At 39.6% G+C, this 22092-nt stretch overlaps 1 protein-coding gene and 1 pseudogene across 8 annotated transcripts in view; one reads left to right on the top strand and one right to left on the bottom strand.

Annotated features, from left to right (window-relative positions):
• The window catches only part of GRM8 (glutamate metabotropic receptor 8), a 774265-nt gene that overhangs the window by 278417 nt on the left and 473756 nt on the right, over positions 1-22092 (top strand). The gene's annotated exons all lie outside the window — the stretch shown is intronic.
• Positions 17498-18705, bottom strand: LOC308245955 (annotated as a pseudogene). The gene is made up of 2 exons: positions 18681-18705; positions 17498-17791 (listed from the first exon to the last, which is right to left on the bottom strand). The product of its transcript is annotated as an uncharacterized misc_RNA (transcript).

The raw sequence follows: 22092 nt of genomic DNA, 5'->3' as shown, positions 1-22092 counted from the left end.
GCTAGATATTCCCAAGAATTCACATGTACAATTTGTGATAAACACAAAATGAATTATTTCTCTCTTTTTCTCCTCCTTCTCTTTCTCCTCCTTTTCCTTCTTCCTTTGTAATAAATAACTAGAAAATGATAAATAGTATCTTGGCAAGTAAATATTCCCCTTCCTTCCTTTTACATCCCTCCTTTCCTTTTTTATATTAATAACACATATTCATAGTAAATATACAATATAAATATCAAATTCCATGTTCTAGAAATAATGATAAATTTGATGATTATCATTCTAGAATCTCTCTATGCTCATATGTGTAGGTAGAGTAGACAGCAACAATTGAAAACTACGTTTTTCTTCATCTTTGAACTTGGGGAAATACTTAAAGCTTTTTTTTTTAGATTTTCATCGTTTATCAATTTTTTCTTGGAATTGCATGTGCTCTTTCAATCCACAGATTTATGTTTCCCCTTAATATTAGAGAAGCTTGGTTGTGCTATTTCTTTGAATATATTGTTCTGTTGCATTTACTGTGTTCTCTACCTTTTTTGCCTCCTATATATGTTACTCTGTTTATGTTTGTTTTAGTTTCTGTATTTTTTCTCCAGATTTACTGTGATTTTCTCAAATGTTTTCCAGCAAGTAATTTGTCAACCTTGTCTATTCAGTTCTTTAATATTACTAATTTATTGGTGTTCTCTCAACCCTCACTTTGTTTCCTTACTTCTGCAATCTTTCTTTTTGTCTCATTTTGTTTCTCCATTATCTGGTTCTTAAAACTTGTTTAATAAAATTCATATTCGTATAATTTATTTTATAGAATAAAGCACTCACAGTGAATTTTCTTAAAAATCTTTTTTAAAAGTTAAGAGCCATTAATAAAAAGAGCCACTATTTTCTGATCATAATTGCAGCTGTTGATTGTATTCACTTAGTTTGAATACTTTTTCTTAATAACACATCCTATATAATAAAAGGGTAATATGCAAATTGACCAAATGGCAGAATAACCAAACAGCCAATCAAGGCATAATATGCTAATTATATGCTAAAGCTGCTCAACTGATCACTATGATGTGCACTGACCACCAAGGGGCAGACAGTCAACTGGTCAACCAGTTGCTATGACATGCATTGACCACCAGGGGGCAGATGCTCTGACTGGTAGGTTAGCTTGCTTCTGGGGTTCGGCTGATCAGGACTGAGTGAAATGGGCTGGACATGCCCTGGAGACCTCCCACGGTCCCTCCCCGGCCCGATTGTGCACTGGTGGGGTCCCTCAGCCTGGCCTGCACCCTCTTGCAATCTGGGACCCCTCGGGAGATGTCAGAGAACTGGTTCCTCCCAAGGGGAGTGGCCTATCCTGCAGGCCATTCCCCTTGGGAGGGCGTCAGACACAGGGCTCATGGCTGGCGAGTGCTGCTGCAGTAGCACAAGCCTCTCCTGATCGATTGTGGCAGGCACAGTGGGGCCAGGATGAGCAGGAGCAACAGGTAGGAGCTGCAGGCAGCGTTGGACTGCAGGTTTTGACCAGATCCCTGCAGGCCACCCAGAGGGACCCCACCCATGCATGAATTCGTGCACTGGGCCTCTAGAATGGTTATAAAGTTCTTAAAAGGATTTACTGAGAATGGAGGCTACACCCTGCAAAATAAACTAATCTGAACTAAATAGCTAATCATTTTAGGCATATTAATTAAAAATGTAAAATAAATTACATACTGGTATAACTGTTTGGGCAGATTATCAAGAAGATGTGACCACTGGTGTGACCCTTGAGCTAGTCCAGGGCAATTGGGGGCTCCTAATTCCCTCCCCTGTGCTTGGACTATGTGCTCTGCTTGCTTCCTTATGTTAGAGGCTGCCCAGGGACACAGCCTTGAGCTAGTAATGTGATGAGACTATCTGGACTGGGTACATGACTAAACCCAGTTAAGGACCCCTGTGTGTGTAACTAAATCCAGTTAAGTCCTCTATATAAATTTTTAAGATTCTGGTGAGCAGTTGCAGAAAACTACTCATCTTGCAGCTGCCTTAGACAAACCTCATGAGTAAGTTTCTGTGCTTATTAAACCTGCCACCTACCCATCTGGAGTGGTCTTCCATTTCTTCCTGCCCTCTGTATATGGAGGACAGTTTCAGATAACACCTGGGAAGCTCCTGGGAGTTTGTAAATTAACAAAAGCTACATGTTCTGCGGTTAATGTTCAACTTCACTCATTAAATTGTTGGTGACGCCCTTAACCATAAGAGGCTAAGAAGGCATCTCTCTGGCTGGTTATGGCTGGTCCTTTCTCTGTTATCGACTCAGTTTCTTTCCATTTATTGATCTTTGGCATCTCATGCTAGCTTTTGTTGAGTCAGTCATTTTTAACACCAAAAAACAGATGTAATTGTGGAAAATAGTCCGTCTGTCTACCATTGTTCAAAGTTTAGACTTTGACATATTCTCCATCAACTCAATTTCGGTACTTTAGTGATCTGATCTATTTGACACTGTACAGTTATACACACTGTGGATCACTCCCAAGAGTTGCAGTCCTCTTTTAATGCACAAGTTGCAAAATTTCTTGGCACAAATTGTCTTCCCTTTCTTCCACTGTTATGGAAGAGGTTTTATAGATTTTCTCATGTGGGTGGGAAGGGATTAATTTCCCATCTGGATGCCACCTGTAGGAGCTCACACCTTTTCTCAGAAGAAATTTAATATATGACAGCAAGCTATTTTATTTATTCCTTCCTCCCCCCCCCCCTTTTAAGCAATCTGTGCCACCATTCTCTAGGAGTTGAATGTAAAGATTTTTTTATGGGTGGTTGTTCTAGGATGTTGCTGTTTATAAAATCAATGCCACTGATATTTAAATTTTGTTTGACAGAAACAAGGTCAACAAGGAGTGATACATTGCCCCATGCAGAAATAATCATGCTATATTTTCTGGAGGGACAGTTTGAGGAAAGTATATAGTGACAAAATTGACTTTGATTATGAATTTGATTTTTATCTAGCCTGTCTACCAACTCACTCCAATGTTATTGGAAGACTAAAAAGTACGTGTGTCTGTAAGTCTCTCTGACAGTGCCATGAAACAGTGAACCCATCAGAGCAGGATTTCCCAAACTGTGTGTGAAGTTTCTCTGCACTGGACTCATCAGGGAGCTATTAAAATGCAGGTTCTTGGACCCTAATTCCAGGCCCATTATGGATCTCTGCGGATTTGGATTAAGAATATGAAATATTTGGGAACTATAATATTAGTATCGATATGAGTATTAGAAGTTGCCTGAACTTTGAGAAATTTAGAAAAGCTGCAGAATGAACTCTTATCTGCTCAAAGAAAAATATGCAATTCACTACTTTAGCTATGCTTTCAATGTTTTAGAATTATTTCTGGTGGAAAACTAGCATTTTTGGAAAACGTTCTAAGATGGGACAATCTTGGAGATGGGAGATTGAGAATGATAGGGCTGTCCTGGTTAGAAAGGCAATGGAAATGACAAAAATGTTCAAATATCTTATCACTCAGATGAAATAGTTGACTCAAATATATAACTTCTGGAGAGCTAGCCATGGCAAAGGGTTCCTGAGTCCTGTCTCAAGTACCCACTGCCAAGGGCAGCTGCCTTCCTCTCGGAAGTACATGCTCTTGGTCTTTCTTTTGGCTCTAGAGCTGTTTACCCTGGATATGTACCCTGATGGTGCAAAAGAATGTGGACGCTTCTCAGGAGGGCGTGAGGGAGAGATGGCCCCTGGGCTGCCAGTGATGCTGAATTCTGTGTATCCTCAAGCTATTTTCTTGGTTCTATGAGTAAGTCTGCCATGGGTATTCTTGTAGGCATATGATTTAATTACTCATGAGATTGTTGAGTTATGGCACTTATGTGTTTAACTATCTAAGAATCTGCCAAACTGCTTTACAAAATAGTGGCACGATTTTACTTTTGACCAGCATTATAGGAGATTTCTACTTCCTCTGTTTTATTTCTTTTATTTTTAGCCATTCTAATGGATTCATCTTAATGTGGTTTAAATTTGCATTTTCCTGTTGACTAATGTAGTTGAGAATTTTTTGATGTACTTAGTGGCCATTTGTGTATTTTCTTCTATAGATATCTGTTCAAATCTTTTGACAAAATTTTAAATGGGTTTTTGTTGTATTAAGTTGTAGGTTATTATGTTCTGGATGCAAGTTCTTGACACATACCAATTCATATATATATATGAATTCATATATAAATACACATACATTTACATATCTACACATATATATGTATACATTTGTGACTATATACATGTGTATGTAATATATGCATATATATAAACCTTTTTATTCCAGGTTCTCCCATTTTGTGGCTTATCTTTTTATTTTCTTAATGGAAATTGTGCAGATCACATTTTAATTTTGTTGAAGTTCAATTGACCAATTTTGGGCCTTTGCACAGTATTTTTTTAGGAGACTGACTTATTGATTTAGTTTTTACATTTAAGTCTATGATTCATTTTGAGTTAATTTTATGTATGATATGAAGAAAGTCAAATTTTATTTATTCATGTGCATATACAGATGTTCTACAGCATTCATTGAAAAGACTCCTCTCCTTGTGGAATGACCTTGGCACTTTGTCAAAAATTAATTGATCAAATATGAACCTAATTTGGCTACTATTCTTTCCCATTGATCTATATATTTACACTTATGCCAATACTAAAGTATCTTGATTATTGTAGCATTATAGTGAGTCTTCAGCTCAGGTATGTAAGTCTTCTAACTTAGTTCTTTTCAAAATAATTTTGGCTATTCTAGGTCTTTTATATTTTCATGTAATTTTACAATCAACATCTAGATTTTTTATGAAAAATCTTTTTAGGAATATTTGTAAATAAAGTTTTTCATGTGGTAAAATATATATACAGTATAAAGTTTGCCATTTTAACCATATTTAAGTATACAGCTCAGTGGCATTAATTACATTCACAGTATTGTGCAACCATTACCACTATTTCCGAAGTTTTCATCACCCAAGCAGAAATTCTGTACCCATTAAGTAGTAGCATTCAATACTTTCTAGCCCCTGATAATCTCTAATCTTTCTGTCTCTATGAATTTCATGTAAGTAAAATAATACAATATTTATCCTTTCATGCCTGGATTATTTCACTTCGCATACTTTATTCAAGATTCATTTATCCTGCATGCATCAGAACTTCATTCCTTTTTTATGACTCATCTAGAGGCCTGGTACCCAATATTCATGCATTGTGGGGGCTGGGGGGAGTCCCTCAGCCCAGCCTGCACCCTCTCTCAATCCGGGATCCCTTGGGGGGAGCGGGCCTAAGTTGGCAGTTGGACATCCCCCGAGCATCCTTAGCGCTGTTGCAGAGGCAGGAGAGGCTCCCGCCACTGCCACTACACTTGCCAGCTGTGAGCCCGGCTTCTGGCTGAGTGGTTCTCCCCCTGTGGGAGTGCACTGATCACCAGGGGGCAGCTCCTGCATTGAGCATCTGCTGCCTGGTGGTCAATGCGTATTATAGTGACCAGTCGTTCGGTCGATTTGCATATTAGGATTTTATTATATAGGACAGTATTCCATGGTATACATATACCACATTTTGTTTATCCATTCATCTCTTGATGGACATTGGGGTAGTTTCTATCTTTTGGCTATTGTTAATAATGCTGCAGTAAACACTGGCATACAAGCATCTGTTTGAGTTCCTGTTTTCAATTTTTTGGGTATATGTCTAGGAGTGGAATTGCTAGGCCATATGGGCCTGCTGGGGTGTATTTGTGATTGTGCAGACTTTACAGAACATTTGGAGTGAATTGATATCTTAATGTTGTGTTCTGATCCATGAACATGGTAAATTTTTGCCTCAGCTTGGATTTCCATAACAAAATGCCACAGACTGGGTGAATTAAAAACATAAAATAATTTTCTCATAGTTCTAGATGCTGGGAAGTTCAAGATCAAGGTGCCAGCAAAGTAGATTTTATATGAGGCTTTTTCTCTCTTGACTCTATATTGGCCTTTTTTGAGTTAATCATTTTTATATATTATAATATATATATACTAGAGGCCCAGTACATGAATTTGTGCATGGGTAGGGTCCGGCTGGTCTGCCCTGATGGAGATTAATCAGGGGTGGGGCCAGCTGGGGGGAGGGGCCATGGGAGGGCTCCAAGGTGTGTCCGGCCCATCTCGCTTAGACCCGATTGGCCAGACCCTAGCAGCAAGCTAACCTACCAGTCGGAGCGTCTGCTCCCTGGTGGTCAGTGCACATCATAGCGACTGGTAGACCAGTGGACTGTCTGCCCCCTGGTGGTCAGTGCACATCAAAGCGATCAGTTGAGCAGCCTTAGCATATCATTAGCATGTTACTCTTTGATTGGTTAAATGGCCAACTGGATGACTGGACACTTAGCATATTAGGCTTTTATTATATAGGATACTAAAGGCCCGGTGCATGAAATTTGTGCACTGGGGGGGGGGGGGGTTGGTGGTCCCTCAGCCTGGCCTGCACCCTCTTGCAGTCCAGGACCCCTCGGGAGACATCCACCTTCTGGCTTAGGCCCGCTCCTTGGACATCTCCTGAGGTGTCCTTACTGCTGCTGCGGAGGTAGAAGAGACTCCCGCCACCGCCGCTGCACTGGCCAGCTGTGAGCCTAGCTTCTGGCTGAGCAGTGCTCCCCTTGTGGAAGTATACTGACTACCAGGGGGCAGTTCCTGCATTGAGCATCTGTCCCCTGGTAGTCAGTGTGTTTCATAGCGACTGGTCGTTTTGCTATTCATTCAATTTATATAGGATATCTACTAATAAAAGAGAAATATGCAAATTGGCTGCACCTCCACGACACCCATCAGTGACTGTGCAAATTAACACAACAAAGATGGTGGGTTAATTTGCATACACAGGCGCGGAATGGCTGGGCGGGGCAGGATGCCTGCTATGAGGGGGAGGGCAGGGGCAGAGGGAGCTACAGGAGTGAAATCTTGCTGGCTCCCGGGCGGCTGGGAGCGAGGACTTGCAGGCTCTCGGGCGACCGGGAGAGAAGCCAGGAGAAGGAAGGCCTATTCTTGCATGAATCTTCATGCAGCAGGCCTCTAGTATCTATATCTATATCTATATCTATATCTATATCTATATCTATATCTATATCTATATCTATATCTATATCTATATCTATATATCTATATCTATATCTAATCTATCTATATATGTATGGAGAGAGAGAGAGAGAGAGAGAGAGAGAGAGAGAGAGAGAGAGAAGCAAGCTCTCTGTGTTTCTTTTAAGAGTACTAACCTCATTAGGTTATTACCCTCGTGATCTCATCTAAACCTTATTACCCACCAAATACCATCACAATGGGAGACAGGGCTTCAATATACAGATTTTAGTGGGATAAACATAATCCAATACCCTCCAATTTTCTTATCTAAGTCTACTTTAGTTTTTCTCAGTAGTATTTTGTTCTAAATGTATTACCTGTGCACACATTTTTTTTAAAATATATTTTATTGATATTTTACAGAGAGGAAGGGAGAGGGATAGAGAGCTAGAAACATCTATGAGAGAGAAACATCGATCAGCTGCCTCCTGCACACCTCCCACTGGGGATGTGCCTGCAACCAAGGTACATGCCCTTGACCAGAATCGAACCTGGGACCTTTCAGTCCGCAGGCCGACGCTCTATCCACTGAGCCAAACCGGTTTCGGCCCTGTGCACACATTTTGTTAAATTTATTTCTTAGTAGTTTTTTTATTGTAAATGTATTTTTTATTTAATTTCCAATTGTAGATAAAAATACAGTGGATTTCTGTCTGTTGACCTTGTATCTCTTAACCTTGCTTAATTAACTTATTAGTTCTAGTGCCTTTTAAAAAATAAATTCTTAAGATTTTCTACATACTCATCAAGGTGTCTGTGAAGAAAGACAGTTTTGCTTTCTCTTTTTTTCTATCTATATGTCCTCTATTTCCGTTTCCCCTGCTATTTTATAGTACTAGTTGGGACTTCCTGTATAATGTTCAAAGGAAGTGATATGAGTAGACAGCCTTGCCTTGTCTTAGTCTTACAGAGAGAACATGCAGTCTTTCACTATAAAGTATGATATTAGCTATGGGACATCTTATTTACATTTTTATATCTGTAACTGATATGATCAGTTTATTGGCTACATAGGCCTTTTCCTTACCCAGACTTGGTAGTCAGTGGTTATCATAGCTTCAGGCCCTTTCCATCTGTTTTTTTAAATTTTATTTATTTTTTTATTTATTGTCTGAAGTTTTACATATGTCTCCTGTTTCCCTGATTGACCCCCCTCTCCCCAGCCATTCCCACCCTGGGCAAGCTCTCACCACCCCAGTGTCTGTGTCCATTGGTTATGTTAATATGCATGCATACAAGTCCTTTGGTTGCTCTCAAACCCCGCCCCCCTCCACCTCCCCTGCCATTTGTCTCTGGATCTACACTGAGTGGCCAGATTATTATAATCTCTGAACACATAATAATCTGGCTACTCAGTGTAGACTGACCACAGAGTTGGGATTTTAAAATAAGGTTTTTCCATGTATAAGAACTGCATTGTGGGTAGTTAGAAAGAAGCAGAGGACTTGCTAGCCAGAGGCTGGGGGCCACTATCGCCTGGTCCCTTGACATATCAAGATTTGCAAGCTTTCCCTTATACATAAGTACACTGAGTGGCCAGATTATTATGTGTTCAGAGATCATAATAATCTGCCCACTAAGTGTATTTTTGTTCATCAAATTATGTTGATCATTATATCCACATATGAGTGAGATCATGTGATATTTATCTTTCTCCGACTGGCTTATTTCGCTTAGCATAATGCTCTCCAGTTCTATCCATGCTGTTGGAAATGGCAAAAGTTCCTTCTTTTTTATAGTGGCATAGTATTCCATTGTGTAGATGTACCACAGTTATTTAATCCACTCATCTGCTGATGGGCACTTAGGTTGTTTCCAAATCTTAGCTATTGTAAATTGTGCTGCTATGAACATAGGGGTGCATATATCCTTTCTGATGGGTGTTTCTGGTTTCTTGGCATATAGTCCTAGAAGTGGGATTACTGGGTCAAATGGGAGTTCCATTTTTAACTTTTTGAGGAAACTCCATACTGTTCTCCACAGTGGCTATACCAGTCTGTATTCCCACTAGCAGTCCAAGAGGGATCCTTTTTCTCCTTGCCAGCACTTGTCATTTGTTGATTTGTTGATGATAGCCATTCTGACAGGTGTGAGATGATATATCGTTGTTTTGATTTGCATCTCTTGGATGATTAGTGACTTTGAACATGTTTTCATATGTCTCTCAGCTTTCTGTATGTCCTCTTTCAAAAAGTGTCTATTTAGGTCCTTTGCCCATTTTTTCATTGGATTGCTTATCTTCCTTTTGTTAAGTTGTATGAGTTCTCTGTAAATTTTGGAGATTAACCCTTATCCGAAATAGCATTGGCAAATATGTTCTCCCATGCAGTGGGCTTTCTTGTTGTTTTGTCGAAGTTTATTAGGAGGCAAGAGCATACAATGGAGTCAAGACAGTCTCTTCAGTAAATGATGCTAGGAAATTTGGTCAGATACATGCAAAAAAAAAAAAAAAAATGAAACTAGATCACCAACTTACACCATACACAAAAATAAACTAAAAATGTCTAAAGGACTTAAATGTAAGATGAGAAACCATAAAAATCCTACAAGACTCCATAGGCAGTAAAATAGCAGACATATGTGGTAGCAATATCTTTACTGACACAGCTCCTAGGGCAAAGGAGACTAAAGGGAAAATAAACAAATGGGACTACATCAAAATAAAAAGCTTTTGCATAGCAAAAGAATCCATCTGTTTTCATTAGACAAGCTCTTTTTTTAATCTATTATGTATATCAAGCTGTTGCATAATATTTTATTTTCCAGGTTCCATGGCTAAAAATAATTTAAAAATTACTGATATAATAATATGCTATTGACTTTTATTGGAGCTCAGAGCAGCCATTGAACCTCATTGATTAAAATACTTTGTATTCAGTTGTCCTTGATGAAAGGTTCATAAGATAAATTCCTACAGGAATTTAGTACCAGGACCACACTTAGAATCCTATATAATAAAGAGGTAATATGCAAATTGACTGTCATGCCTCGCATAAGATGGCTGCTCCCATGTGGTCACAAGATGGCCACCACAAGATGGCCGGCAGGGGAGGGCAGTTGTGGGTGATCAGGCCAGCAGGGGAGGGCAGTTGGGGTAACCAGGCCAGCAGGGGAGGGAGGGCAGTTGGGGCGGACCAGGCCTGCATGGGAAGGCAGTTAGGGGCAACCAGGCCAGCGGGGGAGGGCAGTTGGGGGTGACCAGGCTGGCAAGGGAGGGCAGTTAGGGGTGACTGGGCCATCAGGGGAAGGCAGTTAGGGGCAACCAGGCCAGCAGGGGAGGGCAGTTAGGGGCAACCAGGCCTGCAGGGGAGGGCAGTTGGGGGCAACCAGGCCAGCAGGGGAGGGCAGTTGGGGGCTACCGGGCCGGCAGGGGAGGGAAGTTGGGGGCAATCGGGCCGGCAGGTGAGGGCAGTTGGGGGTGACCGGGCTGGCAGTGGAAGGCAGTTGGGGGCGACTGGGCCAGCATGGGAGGGAAGTTGGAGGTAATCGGGCTGGTAGGTGAGGGCAGTTGGGGGCGATCAGGCTGGCAGGGGAGCAGTTAGGTGTCAATCAGGCTGGCAGGGGAGTGGTTAGGGGGTGATCAGGCTCGCAGGCAGAAGTGGTTAGGGGCAAGTAGGCAGGCAGGCAGGCGAGCAGTTAGGAGCCAGCAGTCCCAGATTGTGAGAGGGTTGTTGGACATCCTCCGAGGGTCTTAGATTAGAGAGGGTCCAGGCTAGGCTGAGGGACACCCCCCTCTCCCCCCCAGTGCACGAATGTCGTGCTCTGGGCCTCTAGTCTATATAATAAAAGGGTAATGTGCAAATTGACCCTAAGGGTGGAACTACTGGTCGCTATGACACGCAGTGACCACCAGGGGGCAGACGCTCAATGCAGGAACTGCCCCCTGGTGGTTAGTGTGCTCCCACAGGGAGAGCTCCACTCAGCCACAAGCCAGGCTGACAGCTGCAAGTGCAACTGCGGTGGCGGGAGCCTCTCCCGCTTCCTCAGCAGGACTAAGGATGTCTGACTGTGGCTTGTCGGATATCCCCCGAGGGCTCCCAGGCTTCCAGAGGGATGTCTGACTGCCCACTTAGGCCTGATCCCCCTGGGAGCTTGCAGGTGGACATCCCCCGAGGGCTCCCAGACTGGGAGAAGGTGCAGGCCGGGCTGAGGGTGCACCAGGCCTCTAGTTAGTTTATAAAAGTATTATAGCTCTGCTCTGTAAAGTAACGAGAATTGCTTCATCAACTGTATTTCCATTTTTGCCTTAGTTTCATTAAAACTCAAAGCTAAGTTTTGTGCACAAGCACAATAATGATCATTTTTATATTTGCAGCCTCTTTTTCCAGTGCTTTGATACGTTTTGATTTATTTTAACAATCTTTATTTATGTCTTTTATTGTAGGTCAACTCAAATCCTATTAGAAATAAATTAGAAGTTTAAAAAATTATCTCTCTTTGAATGAATAAAAAGCCATTTCATAAAAGGACCTGCCTTTTAAATATTTAATTGGAATAAATACCTACCTTTAAGAGGCTTAATGGAAAGCTATAAATGGAAAGAGAGTCTCTAGACTTGGGAACAGTCTTTATTGGCTTTGCAACATAAGCTTGGGATTATGATCTTGTTGAAGTAAAGCTGAAATGCTTAAGACTAAAATAAAACAAAACAGAACCCAGAGACCTGCAGTTTTCTTCAATGATCCAAAAGAAATGGTTGAATGTCATGAAAATAACCTAAGGAATGAAACAACTGCCTGAGGTGGTGAGAGGAAGTGTGGGTTACTGAAGGCCATTTCAGTCTAGCTTGGGGAAATAGTATATTCTTCCATGACAATAATTAGAACAATATAAAAATTTAAATTATAGTAACTAGTTAATATTTGCATCACTTAATTTAATCACACATGGGTATATTGGTGAAATTTAATGCTAATTGTAGATGTCTTGATATGTCGAGTGAGAATTGTTTTATAAAGAATCAAATTATTTAACTTTTACCCTAAATATTTAACTTTTACCCTAAATATTTAACTTTTCATTTGCATATTTTTTGGGAAAAGAAGCACCATTCACATTAAAAACATATCCCTAAGTGTTTATATTTTAGTATTAGTATGTGCCTTTAATGTTTAACAGTAATACTGTGTGCCAAATTCAATATCAATTACTTTACATGCATTTTCTCATATTTCTCAAAATAATTCATAGAAATCCTGTGGTAGTAATTGCACTTATGCCCATTTTACAGATGAGAAACTGAAGTTTAGAGATGTTTAGTAACTTGCCCATGGTTATGCAGTTACTGAAATCCAGACTCAGGATGACTGTGTCCTTAACTGGTGTCTCAGTTAAAGGTATTTGGCTGTAACAGTAGCTTCTACAAACAAAATTCTTTTTTTCCCCCTCACATCAAGCTATCTGAAGGCAAGGGATTGTTTGCATTGGTTTAACTGCTCAATACTATTTTATCTACTGTTTCATTGTGCCCAACAAGTTGGCTTTTTATTTTCATGTTTCTATTCTTCATGGTTGCAAGATGCATGGTGCAGGTCCAGGCATCATATGTTCAGGGCTGGAAGAAGTGGGGAGTGGCATTGCCAGCCAGACTATGTCACCTGGGCACCCCTGGCTGCAAGTGAAGCAGGGACAAGAAGCATTAGTGTTCCCAACCACTGACAAAGCTGGCTGGACCAGGGAATGGCTCTTCGGTTGGCCAAACAGCAGTGTCTGACACAGTGAATATTACATAATGCCACTGCTATCAGCTGTGCATGAGTGGAATTTGATCACATATAGATTTTAAAGGTGGTGATTGAGATATGAGAATAAAGGAAGATATTTAACTTCTCTTAGAAGCTCCAATTCAGTTTTCCACAGAGGGCTTTAGGATGCTTTTCCCTGCCTCCTGCCCCCTGCCCCTTTTCTGCAGTACGCTATTATCTTTCCCAAACATGCCTTTGGAATGGATTCAGTAGTGGCAGGAATCCTGGCAGGCTGTGAGGATGGCAGGGAACCTGGACCCTGCTCTAATTTGCCATGTAGTTGGGAGATAAGGTAAACATGTATTTTCATCAAAAGGGAATAAGACAACGTGATTGGCAGTGCCAATTTCATATTACAGTATCATCAAAATTATAAAAAGGTGATAAGCTTGAATAATCATGGGTTGTTTGAATTTGAGCTGGTAACCAGGAAGCAGAGTTATAATTTATTGTTTTGTTAACCACTAACTTAACAATCAGAATAGTCTAAAAAATGACAAAACAGTAAAAAAAAACAAAACCCACAAAAAACAATTAGTGATGAAGAGTTAAGAAAATTAAGGAAGTCTCAACTGAAGTAAACAGTTGATAGTAAAATTATAGCTTGTCTTGATTAAATGAGTTAGTTAGTTTCAAGTTATTTGGCCTGAAGAACCTCAATATGATCTCTGAATTTACGAAGGGTTAATATTATAAGGGTAATGACCAGATCGCCATCTTCATATCTGGTACCTCTGGAATCTTTTTATAAATTGGATATAGTTACATGTGTTTGAGAGTGGTTACCTAGTGTCATTCCTTACTGATGCACATTTATGCAGGAAATACATCCAGTTTTGGATCTATGGAAGTCATGGTCCTCATCTTCAGGAGCTGGTGGCTAGGAGGGAGTTGGTCTTCCAATGTCCATTCAGCTCTCTCATCTTGTGGAGCTATGGCTGGCCCTATCTAAATGCCAAAGCCAATCCAACTATTTCAGTGAACTGACTGATCAAATCAGGCAAACATGCAAAATGAATAGTTAATCAGAACACTCACTCCACACATCTAAGCTGACACATACTTATGTATATTCCTGCCATCCAAGATAAAATTACTTAGGTCAACTAAAATCTATTTTTTTTTTGTTTTGTTATATAGGCAAAGAAATCACTACATAATTCTGTTTTAACAGAAAAAAATCTCAGCATTACTACTCAATTAGAAAACCTGGTTTTATTGACAGAAAAAAATGATTTATATAAGTACACCCAATAAAGTACCTAACACATAATAGGTACATAATTGAAAATTTGATGAGTGAATATTGTTGAATGAAAGCAAATTAATCACCATTTCTATGTGGAACTTTATTTCCAAGAGGTAGTAGTACTTTCCTAACAGTTTTCCCTACTTACAAAGAAGTAGACATTTAAGAAAAGTTATAGTTTATGTTGGTTAATAAGTCTAGTTCATTTCAAATTATTGTGCCTTAAGAAATTCCAGAGCAGTTTTTCTGGAAATGCTTGAAGTGGTACATGAAAGGCTTCTCCTGGTGTATCTAAATCCTTTCTTAAACTGACACGTTGTTTTGATGTCCTTTTCACAAAATGACATAATGTCATTTCTCGTGGAGAGAGATGCTAGCTGGCAACTGCTTGCTGCAGGGTTTTGGTGGAGGTGTGTTGTAACGGTAGCTCGGTGTATATTCCTTGACTTTTAGCTTGAAATGCTCAGTGCAGCTGTGCTAGCACTTCTTCAAACAAAGACTTTAAGTTTGTAACCCCCACCCACACCTTTTTGAAAGCCAGAATTGGAGTGGACCATCCATCACCCTGTTTTTCTGCAGTCCCCTGAGTAGGAGAAGATACTTATTATGGGAGTCATAACTTGATAAGAAATCAATTTAACTCTTTGGCCGCTGAATGATTTATAATGACACTTTATCTGCACAGGTACAACATGTTGGAGATGCAACCATGAAAAGACATATTTCCTGACCTTAAAGAACTTTGTATTTGATATGCAGGAATCATGGTAGGTGCTGCCATAGGACAAGGTGCACAGCTGGATGGTGCACAGCAGGAGGACACCTGAGCCAGTGGGGTTGGGGGGCATTCAGGGAGACTTCGAGTATTTATGTGGGAGCAGCCACAAAATGATTTCAGATGTCAAAGGAAAACTTTCGTTTGTGTGTTTATGCTTACATTATAAGCTATAACATCCTTATATTAAAAGGAGATTGCAAATCCTATATAATAAAAGGCTAATATGCAAATTGACTAAACAGTGGAACTACCAGTCACAATGATGCACACTGACCACTAGGGGGCAGATGCTCAATGCGGGAGCTGGCTCCTGGTGGTCAGTGAGCTCCCACAAGGGAAGTGCCATTCAGCCAGAAGCCTTAAACAGGGCTCACGGCTGGCGAGCACAGTGGCATGGCAGGATGTCCTCCTGGGGAGTGGGCCTAAGCTGTCAGTCAGACATCCCCCAAGGGCTCCCGAGAGGGCACAGGCTGTGCTGAGGGACCCTCCCCCACCCTGAGTGCACGATTTCCATGCACTGGGCCTCTAGTGTAGAAATAATTTTGAATACTGAGAGGCAGCCTAGCAGAGTGCTTAAGAGTTCACACTCTGGAGCCAGACTTCTAGGTTCAAATTCTACATTTGCCATTTACTAGCTCTAGGAACTTGGGCAAGACACAACCTCTCCTTTGCTGCAGTTTTCCCATTTGTAAAATGGGGATCATGATGTTACATCACTCACAAGGTTATTATGATGATTAACTGGATTAACATTTATAAAAGGCTCAGAACAGTGCCTGTCAAGTACAGAAGCATTTAAACACAATTAAGTATTTACCAGTGACCTGTGATATAATGTATGTCTTCTATATTTTTCTGAGTCAATGAAGATAATTCTAATGATCTGAAGCTTCTGTAAAATGGTACTGAAATAAGTTAGGATCTAGTCTCGTCTAGGGAAATTGTTTATGTATATTAGGGTATATTATATTATGTATACACAAGTAGAAGCCCAATGCACGAAGATTCATGCAGAATGGGCCTTCCTTCCCTTGATTGCCAGCACTGCCTTTGCTTTGGCCAGAGCCGCCTTTCTGCCTTCCCATACTGCCCGGAGGCCCGGAGCGGCTGGGGTGGTGCGGAACATCTGCATCCACACCATGGCGACGACGCAAGTGTCCCACCCAGCCCTGGCCACTTGGTGTCTGTGTATGCAAATTAACCTGCCATATTTGTTGGGTTAATTTGCATACTCACTCCTGATTGGCTGGTGGGCGTCGCGGAGATACAGTCAATTAGCATGTTACTCTTTTATTAGGTAGATGTTTGTGTATTAATAATTTTGAACATATTTCAAAGGATCTGAGTAAAAGTCTACATAGCTTCTCAGAGTCTATTCCATTTATGGTAATAGAAATAGTAATTATTATGAAAAAATACAAGAAATTGGGTTTTAGTAACTAAGCATCAGTTAACTTGTATAATTGTGTTAAGGACATATTATAACTGCAAGAACTAATTGAACTGCAATAAAATATGACAGAAAGATAAGAAAGTCTTCATTTGGTTGCTAGAACAGATTATGATAATAAATGAGACTTGAATTTTCTTTTATCTATTTAGCCCTCATGAAAAAGGAAATAGGTATTTTTGAAAAGTTAACTAAAACATTCTAATAATGAATCTTTCATTAGTTCTCCTTTAATTACTAAGATGCTCAAATTACAATTTTTCTCTTTGGACATTTAAAATACAAAGAAGATAAGTATTTAGTTTAAGATCACAAGTATGACATTTTTATTTTTTATCATCCTAGCCAGTGGTGAGATTACTAATCACTACTAGGTCTTCTGGTCAAGCACTGAGTTGATTTTAGTTTGTGGATGTTGATCTAAAGTTGCTCATAGAAAGTCATTCTAACTCAAGCTGTTGAGCTTAGGCCTCTGTGGAAAAAGACATAGTGCAGGCTTCATGTGGGTGGCAAGAAAATTGGAAAGGTATATAAAATTGTCTCAAACATGCTGAAATCATTAAGACTCCAATTTGTGTCAGTGAACTTGGTAAATTATCTCTAAAAGCTTCCCCCCTTCCTCTCTCTCTCTCTCTCTCTCTCTCTCTCTCTCTCTCTCTCTCTCTGTATGTTGTGGAAGTAGAGTTTGGTGGAAACTGTGGAAGAGGAAGATAATTAGAAAAGTTTTAAATAGATAAAATGAGGGTACATAATATGTCATTAGAGTCAAGAGGTACATCAGCCTGAAAAGTCTAAAATCATTTTCATAGACCAAATAGACTATGATTCTTACTTCTAAATGCAACAGTCACTTTAATAACAGAATTATTCAGCATTAGCCTTACCTTTCTAAAGCAGTAAGTTGGTGAAAAAGAAACTTGGTTTTATAGCTAGTAGGGAGCTGTGGCGGATTCTTGGGCAGGGTAAAGACAAGCTACTTTCATTTTCTTTATTTGTTCTTCCTCTGTTGAACCCTGAGCCAGTCACTTTTCCCAGGCTATCTGGGAAGGTAGAGTGAAAGGAATACACAGGGCAGATGAGACATGGAGGAAAGAACTGTGAGAGGAAAGATGGCTCCTTCACATGATAAAGAGGATGAGAAAGGCCATCATCAGGCAAAAGACCCCCTGGTCTTCAGAGGGCAAAGCCCAGAATAGCATAGGATAAGAGCTGTTCTTCCGGGAAGAGTTCCTGGCATAACCAATGAGGCGGCTCCCAAACACATTCCCAACCCCAGCCCCAGAGCCAGCCACTTGGACTATGGCAGTCCCAGTCCCAGTGAATTTGGCTGTTGTGTCAATGTCCCTTGAAATGGTGCTGGTTTGGAAACTGCTGCTAGGGTAAGTGAGGTCAAGGGTCATGGGGCTGCCAAGCTGGGAAGTGCTTATCGGTCAGTGTCTCTTGTCAGTCATCTCAGTCCCACTGTACCTCAAGGTTTGCTGAAGATTTGGTTCAACTCCCTGAGGTGAAACAGTTGTTTTCATTGTTTTTTTTTTATAAGAAAAAAAAATCTTTTGCAAACACCTAAATTGCATCACAGAAAAATGTTGAATATTGGAGTCTTGAGGTTGGGAGGGACTTTTAAAGATTATCTAGTCCTACCACCTATCTGATACTTGAATTAGTTTTGCAAAAGCCTTGGCAAGAGCTCCCACATCTGAAGAGAGTGGTCAGTAGCTTCCAAGCTGAGCCCTTCCATCCTGGGAGAACTGTGACACTGGGATACTCTTACAGAACCTACTTCTGCTGGGTTGAGCCCTCTATTAATTTGTCCTTCTTGTAACTATTGGAGTCAAACAACGCCTCCAATTATTTTTACCATTAAAGCCCTTAGGATATTTTAATGATTATCAGATTTCCTGATTCCTTCAAAAATGTCTTAGCTGTCAGTGATTTGAGTGTTTGTACATCTCAGGTCACTCCTTACTGCACTCAGTTTGTCCATTCTTATCTTGTCAAGTGTGGTCTGGGCAGCAGAGACAAGTGGCACTTTTGATTCTTTTCATATAGATTCTCTTCTCCTCTCCCTTCTCTCTTTCTTTCTTTCTTCTTCTCCCCGCTTCCCTCTCTGATTCTATACTACCATTATTCATTCATTCAATAACCATTCCCTTTTGTGTTGGTTCATATTAACCTTTCTATAGACTAAAATCTCTAAGCTGTAGTTGCATGGATTACTACTAACCATTGCTACTATTCATTCTGTACAAAACAACTGTCCTTTTGGATTTAATCATCTCATTTTAAATTTATTTCTATTACCTTTCATCTTATTAGATTTATCCATTGTTTCTAATGTGTCAGCTTCTTTTTCAACCCTGATTTGGTCAACCAATATGGTCACTCTCCCTCCTACAAATTTTATAATGTTCTCTCTATATTTTCATTCAGGACATTGAGTAAAATGTTGAAGCAAATGGAACCCAGGATAGAATCCTTCTATGACACTCAAAACCTAGAACCAGGTTGATGTTACTCCATTAATTAGCACCCTCTGGGTATAGCTGTTGAAATTGGTTGTTACTATTTTCGTTACTATTCATGCACTCAGCTCTGCTTACCTCATTTTCTCCACAGAGATAGGTTGAAATATATTCTATAAGTCTCTCTGAAGATGATGTGTGCTAGGCCTCTACATTTTCTATAATCCTAGGAACTCTACCAAAGAAGGAGGTGCAATTCGACTGTTATTCTCTCCTCCTGAAATTGCTGTCATCCTCTCTTTCGTATATTTCTTCTAAAGCAAGCACCACCCTTTGATTCCCTAACAGACACATAAGACTGAATGAAGAATATTTGGAAAAAAGCTGAACATTCAGATAATTATTAGTAATAATAATGGCATTTTATGGGAATATAAAACATAATATCAAAATGCTTTGACATATCAAGTGAAATCCACTACTTTCTAATCAGCAGAGGACTTGAAATAATTGATGTTTTTGTTAAAACAAATCAGATTCTCCCAAGTACTGCTAATGATTATTTCTTAAGGTTTTACTTTTGTCTTCCAAGGACTGAAAATTTTTAAAGCCATCTGATATACCAATGTCATGAAACTGTAGGAAGTTTATAAACATTTTGATCAAAATAGATAAGGTGCATAAATATTTTCTCAGCCCTAGCTCATGTGGCTCAGTTAGTTGGAGTGCACTGAAGGGTCGTGAGTTTGATTTCCGGTCAGGGTACATACCCAGTTTTCAGGTTCCATCCCCTGAGGGGTGTGTGTGTGGGGCAACTGATTGATGTTTCCCGCTCACATTGATGTTTCTCTCTCCCTCTCCTAACCTCTCCCTGTAATGTCAATAAAACATATCCTCAGGTGAAGATTTTTTAAAAAAAGAATCTCTCAATAAAGATAAACCCTTGTGGAAAGTGTATGCAAATGAGTCAGTTGGATATTACTGTGGTGGATGAAATTGAAGAATTACAAGATTAGTATTTGTCTTCTTATGTGGAAAATAGGGATTGCAATCATGGTGCAACTAAATCTTTTAAGACAGTTAAAAAATATTGTTCTCTATAGTAAAAGAAGAATCAGTTTTCTTGAAAGATATTGCTACTCCTTCCTCACTTAAATTGACAAATATTCTCCATGACCAGTGTGACTGTGTCTGAAATGTCCATATTCAACTGACTGAATTTTATATTAAATTATATTCTACATGTGTATTTAAATTACGTAGACATTTTTGTTGAGTTTCATGATATCCTGTATTTCCTATTCTGTAATTATAAACATGAAAATTTAAGAACATCACAGTTTTTAAAAATTATTCTGGTAAATATCTACACTAAAAAAGGAGAAAGATGCAAACTGACCGTACCTTTGCGACGCCCAACAGCCAATCAGGAGGGTGTATGCAAATTAACCCAACAAAGATGGTGGGTTAATTTGCATATGCAGGTGCTGAGCACCACCCCAGCAGCTCTGGGCCTCTGGGCAGCATGGGAAGGTGGAAAGGCGGCTCTGGGCCAGAACGAAGGCGGTGCTGGTAGCCAGGGTAAGGAAGGCCCATTCTTGCACAAATCTTCATGCATTGGGCCTCTAGTTGAATATAAAACTATTGAAAGGAATTTAATATGAGCCAGGATCAAAAGAGATTTCCAAGGTACAAAAAATATTTTTGGAAATATAGGTTTCATTGATTGTGGTGTGTGTGTGTGTGTGTGTGTTTCCAGTACAGTAAGAAAATGAGGAAATTATTCATGCTCATGTACTTTTCAGTTTTAATTATGGTTACAATGGTTCATCACTATTTGGACCTTATGGAATACCCTTATAATCACTGACCTATACTTCTTATCTTTGCCATTTTAATTGACACCTAACTAGAAAATTGATAGCTGATAGTGATTCTGTTCATTAAAGGAGGGACTTGGAAGTCTGAAGGTAGAAACAAGTTAAAATGAAATTTTTGTAGTTGAAAATTTGCAAATACAGCTATGATTTTACTTCAACACTTCCTTAGATATTTACATTTTTCAAATTTTCAGGTGCTAAAGTGAATATTACTTTATTTTCTTGATATAATCAATTCATGTGCATGGTGACTATCAGAGGCCATTTATTGAAGTTATTGAAAATTCTGAATTTCCAGAATTGTCCTAAAAATGTCCTAAAATATTGCCATGTTCTATATTGCAGTAGAAAACATGTGCATTTGCTATGTGTGAGAGCATTAGTAAAAGGTTGAGGGAGGTCATATGCTACCCTTACCTTCACACAATTCCCAGAGTGAAGGGAAATTATAATTGCTATACATTTATAGAATAATCAGATTATACAAAATCAGATTTTTATGTTTTGCCATACTTTACAAACTACAATTTAAATATCAAGATGGAAAATAAAAACCTACTACACCCAAGTCCTGGTAAGGAGTGTGACTTCTACCATTCTCTCTTCTCCCTCAAAAGTAAACCATGTTTTGCTTTCCTTAAAGGTATCTCCCAGTACTCCTCAGATCTTAGAATTGGAATTAATGTTAAATAGAAAAAACTGTCTTGGTCTGACACCTTCCTGCTGACTGTACTACACTCCCCTGTGATCTGATTGGCTTTAACAACAGACTGATTTGTTCTCATCATGTGGGTATCTGTATTCAGTAGGAAAGACCTTTTCCAAGGTTAGATGGTGAATGAGATCAAATAAAGTGGAAATACTTTTGTTTCATTAACAGCCTATGGAATTATATGGTGATTATGATATTGAACTCTGTTAATAGTTCTTAGGATGGGGCTTCCAACCTGGGGTTCTCTCAGCCTTGATACATCTGCATGTTGAGTCCCCCTTGCAGCTAGTGTTTTTCAACCAGAGTTGCACTTCACAATAATCTAGGAAGTAAGGCCAAGTTCGCATCTGTACCTACTGTATTTTACCAGTTCCAGGATGCAGATTTCTTTACATTTCCTCATTTCTGAAACCTGAATTACTTTCCATTACTTTAAGCATGGTACAGTTGCAGAATTTTCTTTCTTACTGGTACATAAAACAATGGTGCATCTTATAGTGGATGACATTTTAGAATCAATGAATTATGGACTGTATTGGAATCTCTGAGGGGTAGGGTGGCTCTTTTTATGAATTTTGCAAAAGATCTCCAGGTGAGTCTGATGCACACTGCTGGTTACAAGTACTTTAAACTAGCTGTTGGCTTATGTCTCCAATTAA

The sequence above is a fragment of the Plecotus auritus genome, assembly GCF_963455305.1.
Source record: "Plecotus auritus genome assembly, chromosome: 4".
In the NCBI taxonomy this organism is placed as follows: Eukaryota; Metazoa; Chordata; class Mammalia; order Chiroptera; family Vespertilionidae; genus Plecotus; species Plecotus auritus.
This window is presented reverse-complemented; position numbering and strand designations above follow the sequence as displayed.